At 32.4% G+C, this 15,239-nt stretch overlaps 1 pseudogene; it reads left to right on the top strand.

The window, feature by feature from the left end:
- The first annotated feature begins 6,452 nt into the window (after positions 1 to 6,452).
- Positions 6,453 to 15,174, top strand: LOC118044596 (DDT domain-containing protein DDR4-like; annotated as a pseudogene).
- The last annotated feature ends 65 nt before the right edge of the window (positions 15,175 to 15,239 follow it).

Below are 15,239 nucleotides of genomic sequence, written 5' to 3' on the forward strand. Positions count from 1 at the left end.
TACTCATGTATCATTAAAAGTTTTATGCATCTCATGAATTACACTAGACCAAACATAACATATACCTTTAACAAATTGAGTGCATATAAGTAACCCTAAAAAAGATTATTGGAAGGCCATTATAAACATTCTTGGATATTTGAGATATACCTTAAAATATAAAGCTATATTGCACAAGATATCTAATTGTACTTAAATGGTAATTGAAATATCTTATTCTAAAAAATCAAAATCTATAAGTAGATTTATCTTTACCATTATTAAAGTTACAGTATCTTATAAATCCTAAACAAATATGTATAGCTAGATCCATTATGGATTTTAAGTTTATAGTTGGAAAAGATGCAAAATGGCTTTGAAACTTTTTAAAAGATATATCAAGTTAGCCAAAATCTATGCTTATATATACATGGCAATAGTCAATATACAACTGGTCAAAAATATTATGTGTAATGGTGAATCTCAATACTTTTGTCAAAGATATAATATCGTATAATAATTACTCTCAAATTGAATTATCTTTATTAATTACATAAAATAAAAGGATAACATCATGGATCCATTTATAAAAGACTTAACAAGAGAGTGAGTTGATAAATTACCAAGAAGAATGAGACTAAAGTCTATATTTAAAGAATTCACAAGATATCAACCCAACCTAATTGATTAAAGATCCTAGATTTATGTTCAAAAGGACAACCATATCAGTTTAATAGTAGCGTTCTTATCCATTATTATCATGAATAATATTGCATGAGGTGAAAACTAGAATAAGTTAAGCTTTTAATGATTCTTCTAGCTTGATAAATTTAAGTGGAGTATTCTAGGATACTCTTAATAAAAAAATCACCTGTATGAATTTGAAATTAAGTCACTTCTATAAGAATTGAAAATCCTAAATTCTTTAAAGCACTCATAAAAACTAGAATATGTTTGAGATTAAATTGAACACAATTATGAAAACCAAAATTATACAAAGAAGAATCATGTGATCTTTATTGTCTAGATATATATGAAAGGCTAAATAGTTTAAGAAATTATGGTCATTGCTTATTTGAGTAAATTTGATAGTTTTCAGTAGAAAATATTCAAAGTAAAAAACTACCTCACTTAAGACAAATACTTTAAAACAAATACTTTTCATTGTTATTCTCTCTTGTGTCTATTTCATGGTTTATTTTGATCAAACAAAATTTATATTAAAGATTGTTAGGGTGAGTGATAAATTTAATTTTAAATAGATTTGTATCTTTTTGAAACAATATTAGTGTATGTTAAAATAAATAAATAAATAATTTTATTTTCAAATGATAAAACTATAATAAATTGTTAGAATGTTTATTAAAATAATTTTTTTATGTTTTCAGATTGTTTTAATGTGTTGATGTCAAAAATAAATTTTAAAAAATAAAAAAATTTTATTTTGATGTATTTATAAACGAAAAGCACTTTAAACTGCCACTACTACAATCCCAAACAGGTCCTAAATGTGGAATGTTGATGTGAATTTTTTTTTTTACGAATTTGTGATAACAAAACCAATCACAAAGTGCCATATGTTTAACCTTTTAGTAAAATTTCTCATTGTTATATAAAAAAAAAAAATTCATGTTTTAACCTTTTAGATTAAGCCCTTTTTTTTTAAGTGTAAACCAAGAAGAAAATTTTATCAATGTACATGAATTTAATTAAACTTTTATTTACATTTTCATAGCCTTTCACTCAAGTCAAGTCCTTACATGGTAAAAATATTAAAATAAACTAAAAGGATTCCAATTTTTATTGTAACTTTATTATTTTGCATATATATATTTATTGTTGCTATGGTTTGGAATAATAAAATAACGATTTCGCCCCTATAAACATAACATAATTGGCCTTGGGAGCAAGGGTATGATAGTCTTTTTATGTTATTATTTACATAATAAAATTACTTATATGCCTTTATAGATAAAAATTGAAACACTAGCATGTATGACACTCTCGGCCTTTTCTTTTTAGTTACAAAGTAAAATAACCACAATGCTCTTTGATCATAATCATTTTATATATATATAAACAACCACCCTTAAATAATATGAAAAAATAAAAATTAGATATGCTAAGATACATTGCAAGTAACCCTTAAAATGAAAGACCATAGTGAGCCAAGTCTTCTAAATGTTAATCAATAACAAAATTGAATTCATATATGGAAAGAAAATCAAAAAGCTCAAGTCAGCCTACCACAAAATGAAGGAAATCGAAACACTCATATCCCGAACAACCAGAAAGAAAAACACTCATGAATTGGTTCCTCTCGTTGGTGGTGCTTTTTCACCCTACAACCTTACTTTGCTATTGGTTAAAAAACATTATGCTTACAAATGTTTCAAGTAATTAATTAATACTTGGTTAAATTCTATTAATATGTTTTTTTAGATATAAAAGATTAATAAGGAAATTCCACATGGTACAAATATTTTATTAACAAACACTAAGTTATGTTGCTGTAGCATTTTACTTTTCATCCTCTCAAAAATCACCATGGATTGGAATAGTCAAATTTTTTAAAATTTTCAACTTGGTCTTTGAACTTCTTCTTTTTCGACAATTGAGCTCTTCTAAGCCCAAAATAGCTTCCAATTGCATTTTTTTTAAGAAAATATTGAATTGAAAGATAAAGGATTAAAGTGTAAGGACGGGTAAAATATATGGTGTCTTTTAATTCATTTTAAAAAGTTCATTTTAGTCTCTCTTCTTTTTCATCTATTAAATGACCAATCCCTTTAGTCTCTTAAAATTCAATTTTAGTGCTAAACTTCATTTCTCTTATTTTTTAATCCTTTTTTTACAAGAAAGGAGAGGGAGGCTTACTAGATTCTAGTGTAAAGATACAAATTCATCATGATAACTATTCCAACCACAAAAATAATTGACTTTGATGTCAGTAGGTTCTATTTCATTATAGAAGTTTAACCTATGTGTTTTCTTTTCCTTCTCCTTGCCCGAGGAGATAGATCTGGCTGCGAGAATAATTTTGGCTCTAGGTGGATTTTGGCCTTTTGAGCTGTTTTTTGAGTTTTTTCTGGCTATAAATAGATCTGTCAATGTGTTTAGGGTGTTTGGGGTCAAAATTTAGTTGGAAAATGAGTTTAAATTGAACAAAACTAATCACTTTATTTTATGATGATCCTTGATCGCCGAAATCTACAGAAAGCGAATGATGCATTATTTGTTGTCTTTAAAAAAAAGAAGGGATGGATGATAGGTCGTTCATTGCTTTAAAAATTAAAAATAAAAAATAAAAACAGGTCCAAGCTTGTGGGCCTGTCTAGAAGTCACATGTTTCTATGCTTTTTTTTTTTTTAATGCTTAGGCCTAATTGGATGTGCTTTTTTTTTTTAGTTTATATTTTATATTTAGTTTTACAAAATTGAAAAAAATAAACCATTGACCCAAGTGGGTTTCACAGGGCAATCCAAGTGGATTAAATATTATTCTATTTCAATATTAATTTAAAGTATTATTCACTTCAATATTAAAATCTATTTTTAAAAAAATATATATTACCAATACCTACCTAGAAATTTATTTTACGCTCAAGAAGTTTTTTTTGGTGTCATGTGCTAGTGTGTTCTAAATATTACATGTTATATGTGTTCATGCATTACAGTAATCCAACAAAATGATTGGACCCTTGAGATGTATGTTTTTTTTATGATAACAAATTAACTATAGCTCTGAGCTAACATCGATTTAATCAAACTCAAATCAAACCAGGTTAAGAAGATAGTCCATAGGATTAGCATTTTGTTCAAATTATTCAGTTTGGACCAAAATAATTCAATTAAACTGAATTTATTTTTCAAAATTTTGAACCGAATGAAAGAACTAAATCTATCAGTTGGATTTGATTTTATATTTGTTAAAACTACATAAGTTCAATTTGAATTTTATGAACCTTTAGAGGTTTTTTTTTATCAGACTTTGATGTAAACAAGCCTTGTGTTTTTTTAGGTTTGATCGAATCGGGTGAATTTTTTTGTTTTAAAAATTTGAATTTGAAATTGAATAAAATATATTTTTAAATTTTTTATTGAAATTATTTTTAAAAAAATTGTTCAATTCAGTTAATCTCAAATCAGTTTTGACAAGTGTTCTAATTAATTCGATTTTTTTTTAGATTAACATAGGTGTTCGAGTTAGCTTGCGCATCCCTTGATTAATCCCGTGAGCCCTAAAATTAACGACTATATAAGCCTCTAGTGGGCCTGAGGTTTGTAGAACTCGAATTGGTGACCTCTAGAGAGTAAATCCAGAATCTGACTAATTGAGCTACACCCCTCAGAGTTATTAATTCTATTAATTTAGTCGACCTTGTGCAGTACCATAATAAAACCTGGCATGATGCCAACCTTTGCAAGCTTGGAGAGGAGACAACACTATATATAAGCTAAATCAAATCAAACCAAGATAAGGTGAACTACCAGTTGATAAACACTAATAAATTTTTGTTGTAACTAGATAGGTGGTTCACGTTATACTACTGGCTGAGTTAAATTTTCTCTAACATAAAAAAATGGAATGTTCATGTAATGCCAATGTTTTTTAACAAGCAAGAAAAATATGAGACATCATTCATTAACTTGACCAAGTTTAATAAACTTGATTAATTTAATAATATGATAAAAAAAAATCGATAGTAAATAAAGAAAAAAACTTTTTTTTGATGATAATTAACTATAAACAATAAGTTGCTAATATCATACTCAAGATGAGAAAAAAAAAAAAAAGCATGTTAAAGACTCTCCGTTGCTTTACTACAGACACTACCTCATCACTAGAAAGAGCTCACTGAGATGGTTCTAATGCCATCGTGAAAGGCTGCATAACGACATCAAAAGAGGCTATACGTGGCGTGAGAGCAATGACCTAGAAAGCAAACCAAACAAAGTATCATAAAGTGAACATCTTATGCTTATATTCAATTAATTTTAAAACAAAATTTCTTTAAAAATACATAAATTTAACAAAAAATGATAAATAAAAAGACCCGAGATAACCCGAGTCATTTCAAAATCAATGAAAAATCCTATAGGAAATAAAAACAAAAAATAATGGAGCCCATTTTCCAATTAAATATATATTTAAGGATAAAACTAAAAAATATTGAGCTTTTAAAAGGAGGGAAACAAGCAAACCAGGATGGATGTCCTAAACCTAAATTAATATCTCAGACTCGCTACTCGTTAAATCCTAGAACCTAACTCAATTAAGAATTTCAATTCCCAACTAAATTTAACGTTGAAGGATAAGACGACAAAACAAATATCAATTTAAAAAGTTTATAAAAGTAAAGAAAATAACAATCAAAATAATAAGAATAAATTATTATAGGAAAAAAAATTAAAGGAGGATTAAATCATAAAAAAAAATCAATTTTAAAAATGATCTTAAATAAAAAAAATAGCAACCAAGATAATGAGAACCAAATCTAACATATTAAAAAATAAAAAGAAGATTAAATTGAAAAAAAATGTTAATTTTGTAAATTATTTCAAAGAAAAAAAATAGTAATTAAAAGAACATGGACCGAATTTAAAAGCAAAAAAAATTGAACAATTGCACATAAAAATCGAGGAGAAGAGAGAAAAATAAAAAAAAAGAAAAGTTTGTGTACATCAAATTGAAGGTACGTTGACCATACGCGCTGCCTACGCATGAAGAGGTCATCAAGGAGATTCCAATACTGCCTCAAAAGCTCGTGTTTGGCCGCTCGAAAAGCGCGACCACTGCCCATATGTTGATATGTGTAACAAACACATCAACCGTTTTGTTTTTAATAAAATTTATGTTAATTAAATGACCAAATCACCCATAAAATGAACTTGATAATTACAAAAAAAATAACACCACTTAATGAAAGTTAAAAAATAATAATTTGATTTTAAAGATAATATAGTTATTTAATTGTGTTTTAAGTAAAAATACAAAAAACATCTCTAGATGCTGGTTTAATTTTTTTTATTTTTAAAAATAATTTAGTTTATTTTATTGTGTAAACATAATGTACAAAAACCAATTTATTCCCTAGTAATATAATAATTACAAATGGATCAAATGAAAAAGAAAACTTTATTATCCCCAACTACAAGTTATTTGATTTTGTTATAAAAAGGTGAAATAGTAATTATATTATTTCAATCTGGAGCGTAAGTGTTTTACTGATATTTTTTAGTTTTTATTTTATTTTTAATTTTGTAATTATAATTTTGTAATGATAAACTAGTATTAATTGGAAATTACCATCCCAACCCAGAATAAAATCAACCAAGCTAAAATTATCTTATCGAATGTATATCATCATTCAAATACCTAAGAAATGAAGGATTTTTTTTTTATAAGAAAAAACCCAAATTGAACACCCAATATCAGCCCTGGGTTAAAAAGGTAATAACCCTCCAACAGAAAAACACTCCCCCAAATTCGCAGGCTATTGTCCCCTCGTTCTCCTTCTTCCTTCTCTCGACAGACACCCTCCAACTTCACAATCACAAGTCCTTAGTCTCCTAAATTTTTTTTTCTTTTTCCACCTCCAATAATAAATATTAGAGCATTATTAAGCATTAAAAATCACAAACATAATTATAATAATACTAATTTAATTATTGGATGGATGATGGTTAGGACCTTAGGTCCTCCATCTCTCCCTCTCTCTGCAAACATCGAGGATCGTCTACATGTAATCCTACATTAACTAACATAAACCCTCTCGATCTCTCCCTCCTTAACCATGTCTCGGGAACAACCCTCGCCTTCACCGATCTCCCAAAACGACGCCCAAACTCCTCTAAACGACGACGCCCAAGCGCAATCCCAAACCCCGCCTGTTAACAGGAGCAATCGGCCGTCGCGAGCTTGTACAATAAGGGCGGCGGCGAGGCTGCAACAGCAGGCGGTGATCGAGCGGAAGCAGAAGCCGAAGAAGCAGGAACAGAAACAGCAGTTAGACAAGTCTTCGGTGCAGCAGAAAGAGCAATGCAGTGGTGGAAGTAGCAAGATCGTGACGCAGCTGGTGGCCCCTCCTGAGCCGGCACAGTTGCCGAGGTGGAGCCTCCGCTCCATGTGGGAATTAGCTTCAGTACTCCATTTTTTAAATGTAAGTTTTTCTTTTTTTTGGTTTTGGGGTTTTGCTAATTTCTTGGAGACTTCGATTTGTTTAGAAAAAAAATATCATTAAAATTGTTGATGGTTCAGGTATTTAGGCATCTATTGAATATAACAGTGGAGTTCTCAGCTGAGGAGTTTGAGACAGCTTTGATTACACCTAATGATACTTTGGGGGATATTCATATGCCTTTGTTAAAGGTTTAGTGCTTGCTTTCCTTCCCTTTTCAACTTCAACAACTTTTTTTTTGTCCTTGCTTTGGATGGATGGAACCTCTCGAGTTCTGCATCTTTAGAAGCTTAAGTTACAGCAAATGTTTTTTACTTTGCTGAGGGTCCAATGTTAGTTAGTAACATCAATTTATTTTATTTTTTTTTTCTTTTCATTTTCCACTGCTGCGAACAAAGTTGATTGTTGCACAATAGCATTTTCATTGGAGATTAAATACCTCAAACAAATAACTTTTTTTTTTTAATGTGTCAATTTGAGTATTGAATGCTGCTTTCTCATGTTTCTTCCATTATGGAACTTTACCTTTGAAGTATGTGGTTGGATGCGCAGTGTTTATTCTACAATAGAAAGAGAAATTGGAGTTTTGTGGGTTTTAGTTTAGGCTCTTGCTTCTATCTGTTAGGGACTGCTTGAGATCATATGTGCCACATGTTCGAGGCTTGTATAGGCTGATCTGGAATTATTACTTGTAGGAAGTTTGGTATTATTGGTCACCAGAGATATCACTGGATTTGGTATCCTCAACAACTTCTTGAATCTTTGGATGTTTTGGGGCCCTCAAGTCAGACATGTCGAAAGATTTGTCATAGGTGTTGGAAATTCACTATAATTTCAAATAAGTTGCCTCCAGAAAGTTGCAAAACGTGATATGTAGGTGGAAACATGCCCAAATATTTGCTGGATAAATGGCTAGTCTTTTGTAGTCTAACAGGAAGAAGCAGTAATTTGTTTGCCCAACTTGAGTTCATGTGATGTTGCTGGTGTGCACCTTTAAAATCAGACTAGGGTTTTCTCAAGTTTGGTAGGAAAGTGATAACCCTGAATGGTTATTGTTTCTCGCTATCCCCACTGGAGGATAAATTATTCTCCACAGAGAAAGAGAGGGAAAAAAACATGATTAGCTATCATAATTTTGGAAGCAAATATGGTGTTTTACAACATAAAAGGTGCAAGATGACTTGGATCATATTTTGGACAGGGAATGGTACTATTAACCTACAATTTTTCATGCAGGAACTTCTTTTAAATTTAAACAATATTATCAATTTTGCGTCTTGATTTGAAATGACATCACAAGTTTCTGGAGTTCCTATACTGATATCATCACCTATTTTGATGAAATCATTGATTTGGAGGTACTGTGGTTCTCACTAATGCACAATTGACTTGCATGATTCTTAGGCATGCTGTAGCTTATTAGGGTTGCATATGCTGCTAGGTTAGGTCTTTTAGTTAATGCGGTTTCTCCCAGTGTTTTTTTTTTTCTCACCACTGAAGTATAAATTGCTGCAGAAATAATTCCATTATCCATGCAGTTTTGAGCACTATATCTAGATGATCATTTTAAAATGGGAGATGCTTGAAAGAAGTTCTTTCATGTAGCTGTGATCTATGAAATTTTTGAGAATGTTTTTTGGTTCCTTTCAGTCTATCTTCATCTGTGACTTATGGATTGATTTCTAATTATCTACACAAATCTATGGTCTGGCTTTAGTTTGAATTCATGCTTGAGAGTTTCAAGGCAAAGGTTTTAAATCTTAGAAGTAGAGCAAACAAACATTTTGGATTTGTATTTAAGTTTTAGTTGGGAAGTATAGCATTTCACTTGTTGCTATTTTGCGTTGTAAAATCACATGCTTGAACTAATTGATATTTACTGAAGATAGGGCACCAAACCAATGTGTTACATATTTGTCATCATCCTTTTCTTTTCTTTGTTATATGTTGTGTATTTACTATTTTCTGATTGATATTGTATTTGTAACATGCATTTCCCTTTATAATGGATGTCTTCCCTGCAAGGTAACGCCTAGATTACATTACCCCAAAAACCAGATAGATGGGATATCAGCTTTCAATAAATGCTCTAAGTTTCGCCTTAAATGGTAAAACCCAATTATGTATTGGCAGCAAACTATATGTGGTATTTTGTATGGTCATCTTATTTGACAATGGAAACTTTTCTTATGGTTTGGTTTGATTGATATGATAAATTATGCTTGGAAAAGCTAACTGCTACTTAAATCAAATTGCATTCTGATGCAGTATTTGAGGTGCAACAGGATCATATTTATGTTCTTCCTGATGGAAAGCCAGCTTGTATTACATTGATGTGCACTATTGCAACATTGATTTCTCATCGCATTTGATTTATCTCATTTTAGGCAATCCCCCCTGTTACGAGAATGGCCCTTACACGAGATACTTGGGTTACTGTTTTGTGCAGAAAATTAAGAGACTGGTGGCACTGGGTAATTCACTATACTGTTTTTTAATTAATGTTGACAGTATTGAACAAGAAAAAAGGGGACCAGTGGGGGGGGATTTAGCTATTGTGAATATCATTTTAAGATGACTTTGGTGTCTTTGCAGGTTGCAGATGGGGAACTTCCCTTGGTTGCTTCACATGGGTGAGTAGATTTGCATTCTGGATACTCTTGAATCAAATGTTTTTAGATTTCTGATTCGTGTTTTCACCTTAATGTTTATAGGTGGAGGTTGAAGTGTATAAAACACTTGATCCTAGTGTCCGTGTGGTGATACTGAAAGCATTATGTGACATTCGTGTTGAGGTACTGTCACTGGCAGCAAAAATTTTGTTGGATTCTTGGTTATTTTACTGCTGCTTGGTTCTCATTTTACTGTTCAAACTGGCAATACATGTCAACTGCAGCATTAAATTCATGTTAAGATTTGTTTGATTGGATGGAGAACAGAGCATGATACCTTGATGGCCATTTTGACAGATAAATGAAATTTCTGGAGAATTTGACTCTCTAAGAACTTTTACCTTTGTTTTTGTACAACGTGACCACCAGTCCTTTTGGCATTTGTTTCATCTTGTAGTCCCTTCAGCTTGAATCAAATAGGTCCCAGCTCTTGTTTTATATGTCTTTGTTGTGCATAACTGAGCCCCTTATTTTTCTGTAGAGTAGTATATATGGTAGATAATTTACTTGGTATTCTTTTCATTTATCTCAATATCATTGTGTCCTGTATGCATGTACTTCACTATTCAAAATATTATTTGTTGCTGTCAAATATTTTTCATCACAAAGCTTTTGGCATCCTTGTAATGTCAGGAAAGTTTCATCTCTTATGTATTCCACAGAATAATTTAGATGCAGTTTCTTTATTATGTGTTTCTACGCATCATTCTAGAAGTACCTTTGTGTTTATTTATAATCATGTTTAATCATTTCCATATAGAAGTATTTCCTTATTGTCAATACCTTCCATTAATCACGTAAGTAAGTGGAACACCTGCCACAGGTTATCTCCTTTTATCAATTTTGAATTAGTTTGTGGCTTGCCAATAAAATCTTGCTTTTGAAAGCTTTTGTTGGGATGTTTTACTAGGAAATTATGATGGGGTTTGCCATTTATTATTATTTTTTTCTTGGGATATAATTTTGTTTTCTTTTATTTGTCTTTGCACTTTTTGAACACATCTTGGTTGCTTTGCACTAGTTTCTTTGGACTTTTTTTTCTATAGCAATGAAATTGAATCTGGGTGATCTTCCGCAGCAAGAAGATATACGGAATTACATTGACCAACTCCCTCAAGCATGGCATTCAACTTTCATTAATTTCGTTCAAGGAACGTATTGGAGGTGATTCACAAGGAATTAATTACTGGTAATGGAGATAAGCTTCTAATGATGCATTTAAATTTACTTATGGTTACTCGTGTTTGCTTATCAATCTTTATAATGATTGAAATGATCAGCTGGATATTTTTATGTTGATAACTAGAGATTTTTCTTCTTCTTTTTTCCTATTATTTTTGTAGTTGTTTTTGTCCTTTGTGTAGCTAAGTTGTAACAATTACAGTTTAGTTTTTTGGTCCTTTGTGTAGTGCAAGTTCTACAATTACAGTTTTGTTGTGTTGATGCAGGTATGAAGATGATCCGACAATTGTCAAAGGTTATACCGGGAAATAAAAAAAACTGAGGTGAAGGCTAAAGCAAAGGCAAAGGATCTCAAATCATCCCTATGTGACATACCTGTGGAGACAGTTGCAACTAATTTTGAAGAATTTCAAGATGTTTTCCGTAATACTTCAATGGCATGATTTTGTTGTTTGTGCCTTGTTCAAGTACTGATGCAAGGTTGTCATGATTTCTTATAATATGAAACTTTTCTATTTATTTCTACAAGCATTCATGGAAATTTCACGTTCATATCTCATTCTTTTTTTGTGTGGATGATAATGTGTTGTTGTGAGATTATGTTTTGAATCTGTGATGTGCCTTGACATCCGTGGCAGTGTGCCTTCCTTGTAATATGTCTCTCTCTATTAGATTCTTTCTCCGGGCAGTAATGACTTATTGATGAAAACAGAATTATTGGATGATGAGAATGTGAGATGTTAATCTAATAAGGAATACTACGGTGAAGAACACAAAAAAGAGAATTTTATTGTGCAAAAGAATTGTCAGGTTGTATGATTTTGGGACTTGTATAAGTTAGATATTATGATGCCCTCCCTGCTAGTCCTGTAAATTTACTGTAAACAGAGTGGACTTTTTCAATAATCTATCACACAAGTGCGCTGAAAAAATGGATTCCAAGATTGTACATAAAGAGGTTTGCTTGTAGTGCCCATTGACATATGTTAGTTTGAAAATGGCATGGGATGAGATTTTCTTCCAGGCTGCAGGAAGTCTATATAGATGGTTGAGACGCTGTGCATGGATCCTTTTAGTGCGCAGCTAAAATTTTTGAGACTACCTATCATTCACAATGTAAAACGCAATCCAGTCAAGAGATCTAGAAGCTAGAACCCATTTTTTCAACTGAAACTTCTTGGCCAAATGCCAAACTGTGGTGTTGTCAAAGCTATCTCTATGAGCCTTGACCCTCTCAAGTTCCATTTTTGGATTTCTCACTTGGTGGATTTTTATTTCATACCATTCCTGGATTTGTATTTCATACCATTCTTTGTGCCACACTTTCCTTTTCTGGTCTCATCAGAGCAATTGTACTTGTAATGAGTACTTTTAATTTTTTGTGTGAGGCTAACCTTCTCTTCTACAATTTTATACTCAGCTGCCATTGCTGATTAGTTCCTTTGATAGGTTTAAAAACCTGAAAAACAAAGTAAAATTAAGTTGTATGATACACTAATTACGAACCAATCTTACTATCTCAAATAGCTTTTTACTGATCTTGGGTGTTCAGTTGTTGACAGTGAAACTTCGCAATGTTTAACAATTCTATACACTAACCTTTTAGTGACAGTGGTATTCCAGTTGTGGTAAATACACTTGGTCCACCTGATGGTTTCTAACGTGGCCATTTGCTATATACTTTTGTGGGGGTATTGTTCCTCATTGAGGCTTTTTTAAACTGCTGTAGGAGAAGCTCTTTACTAGCAAAAATAGAACAGAGGCTTCATTGGGGAAGAAATTAAAGAATGACATGCTCCCCGAGATTGAGAAGGTTTACAAGGTACTGAAAATTGCTTAGTGATTAACATGTTTTAGGTGATTGGATTTCATCTATCAAGAAAGAAATGTTATTTCTTTCTTGCCTCTAGTATTCTTGATTGAAATCTGCTTTAAGTTCTCTTTCCTAAAAATAAATCATATTCAGGATTCCTTCTTTTATACTTGTGTTTGCTCAGAGGAAGAGAGGTTGCTGAAAAAGCAACATAGGCAGGCTTTACTTCTTGATAATTTCTTGAACATAGATGACTTGCACCAGGACGTTCACTCCGTGATAGAAAGCCTGTTACATATACTTTTGGTAAGCAAAGAAACTTATGAAACATGCAGTAGCAATAGATTTAGTAGCTGTTGTAATTGATTACTCTCGACACCTGTTGTATTTTCCTATTACTATTTCTCTCAAAGTAGATTTTACCTATAATGCCTAGTCCTCTATGTTTACCATTCCAGGAGTTTTGCTTTTGGGAACTTGAGGGATGTTGAACAGAGAATTTATATTAACATTGGAAAGTAAACCGGGAAATCTACTTTTTGCAACTTATCCCTCTAATGTTCTTGAAATTCTAATTTGAATAAAACTTTCATATGTTATCTCAGTTTTGCTGAACTTTCAGACATCTGTTCTGGCTGATGAGCACTTCTAAATTAGGATGTGCTATTATTATAGTAATAATTGTTCTCATACAACAATGGGCAATCTGATTGCTGTGTCAAATTTATTTTACAGATGATTATGATCGGTCAATCAATGAGGCTATCAAAATAACAAAGTAAGCTACTGATCATGGACATTCATCATTTATTTGTTTCCTTCCCATGCTTGGAGGAATTCATTTTATCTTCATCCATGGAATATCAATTTCTCTCTCATTCTTTACTTTTTTTAGGCGCAAACCACCATCCCCAGAACCTGTTCACAGAAGAGAAGGTTTTTCTAAACCTGAAGCTTCTACAAATGGTAAATGGAGTGGTCCTTCACATGCATCGCAACATGGCACTTTCAGTGCTGCATCTCCTAATTCTCTTGATTACGATGACATGGATGAAGACCATAAATCTGAAGCTTTGGACCGGAGGTTAAATAAGTTTCTCTCTTTCAGAACTTACAATGTTTCCTTGATCTTGCAAATAAACTTATCATTGCATAATGGCTTGCAGCAATAGACGAAGACAGAGGCCTCAACGGTATTCAGCAAAAGAGTTTGTTGAGGCAGTTTCAGATAACGAGGCAGACTTTGACAGTGATGATGATATAGTTGGAGAAGCTGTCTATGATGATGAATACTTGAGGAAACGCAAGCAGAAGAGGTTGTCTAGCAGCTCCGAAGGGGATGAAGAGTATCAGTGGGATGATGAAAATGGTGAAGAGGAGGAGGAAGAAGACGAAGAAGAGGGTTCCTTGAGTATCAGCGAGGATAGTGATGAACCCCAAAAAATCAAGAAATTGCCAGGCCGTACACGCAGGGAAACAAAATTAAGGTCTGTTGATGAGATCCAGTCAGGTCTTAGACGCAGTAGAAGAGCCACCCGAAACCAGATTAATTACCGACAGTATGAGCTGTCCGAGTCAGAAACAGAGTCGATGAAACACGAGAAATCAAATGCATCAGATGAGCATTCAGATGCAAGTGAGAATGCAGAATATTCAGCCAGAAGTCAAAGTGGAGATTCTGATGGCAATGATGATGAACAATCTATGAAAGTTGATCAGCCTGTTGAAGGTGACACCGTGACAGCACGGGAAGAGCAAAATCAGCCGCCTGAGGAATCAAATAGCCCAGTCCAAGAAGAAGTTGAGGGTGTAAGAAAAAGACGTTTCCTTGATCTCAATGAACTTGCGCCAGGTTCTGGTTTTGATGATAGTCCAAACACAGTAATGAAAGATGAAGATAGAAATGATTTTTGAGGTTCCCTCTCTATTGGAAAAGAAGCTCAATGTACGATAGTAAAATGTTATTAAATTTTGTGATAAGCCTGTGGAGGAACTTACCGTCTGAGTTCTTCCATGGCATAAGGTAAGCAACAACCTTGATGCAATTCATTCAGGATTTGCAGCAAGGAGCAACTTGATGCTGAGAGTTCTGTAGATTAGGTAGAGTCATTTTTTAGCATGTCTACATTCATAGAAGCCTACAACGGGTCAATGAGAGTTCACTGGGGTTACTTATGCTATCCAATTAATGTACAATAACCTTAACTGATATTGTAGCTGAAAGATTTGGCTTTTAGATGTTCAGGCCCTATAGTTTAATCTTTCAAGATCGTGGCTATGATCTGCCTCATGAACATTTTGGCTGGTTGTGTTGATGAAATGATCAGGTCAGGGCATTGTTTTCTGTATGTGATGGATCATCCTCCCTTGAAAGGTAATTATTGTATCACTTTCCAATTTAACATTTTTCCTA

The sequence above is a fragment of the Populus alba genome, chromosome 12 (genome assembly GCF_005239225.2).
Source record: "Populus alba chromosome 12, ASM523922v2, whole genome shotgun sequence".
NCBI lineage: Eukaryota > Viridiplantae > Streptophyta > Magnoliopsida > Malpighiales > Salicaceae > Populus > Populus alba.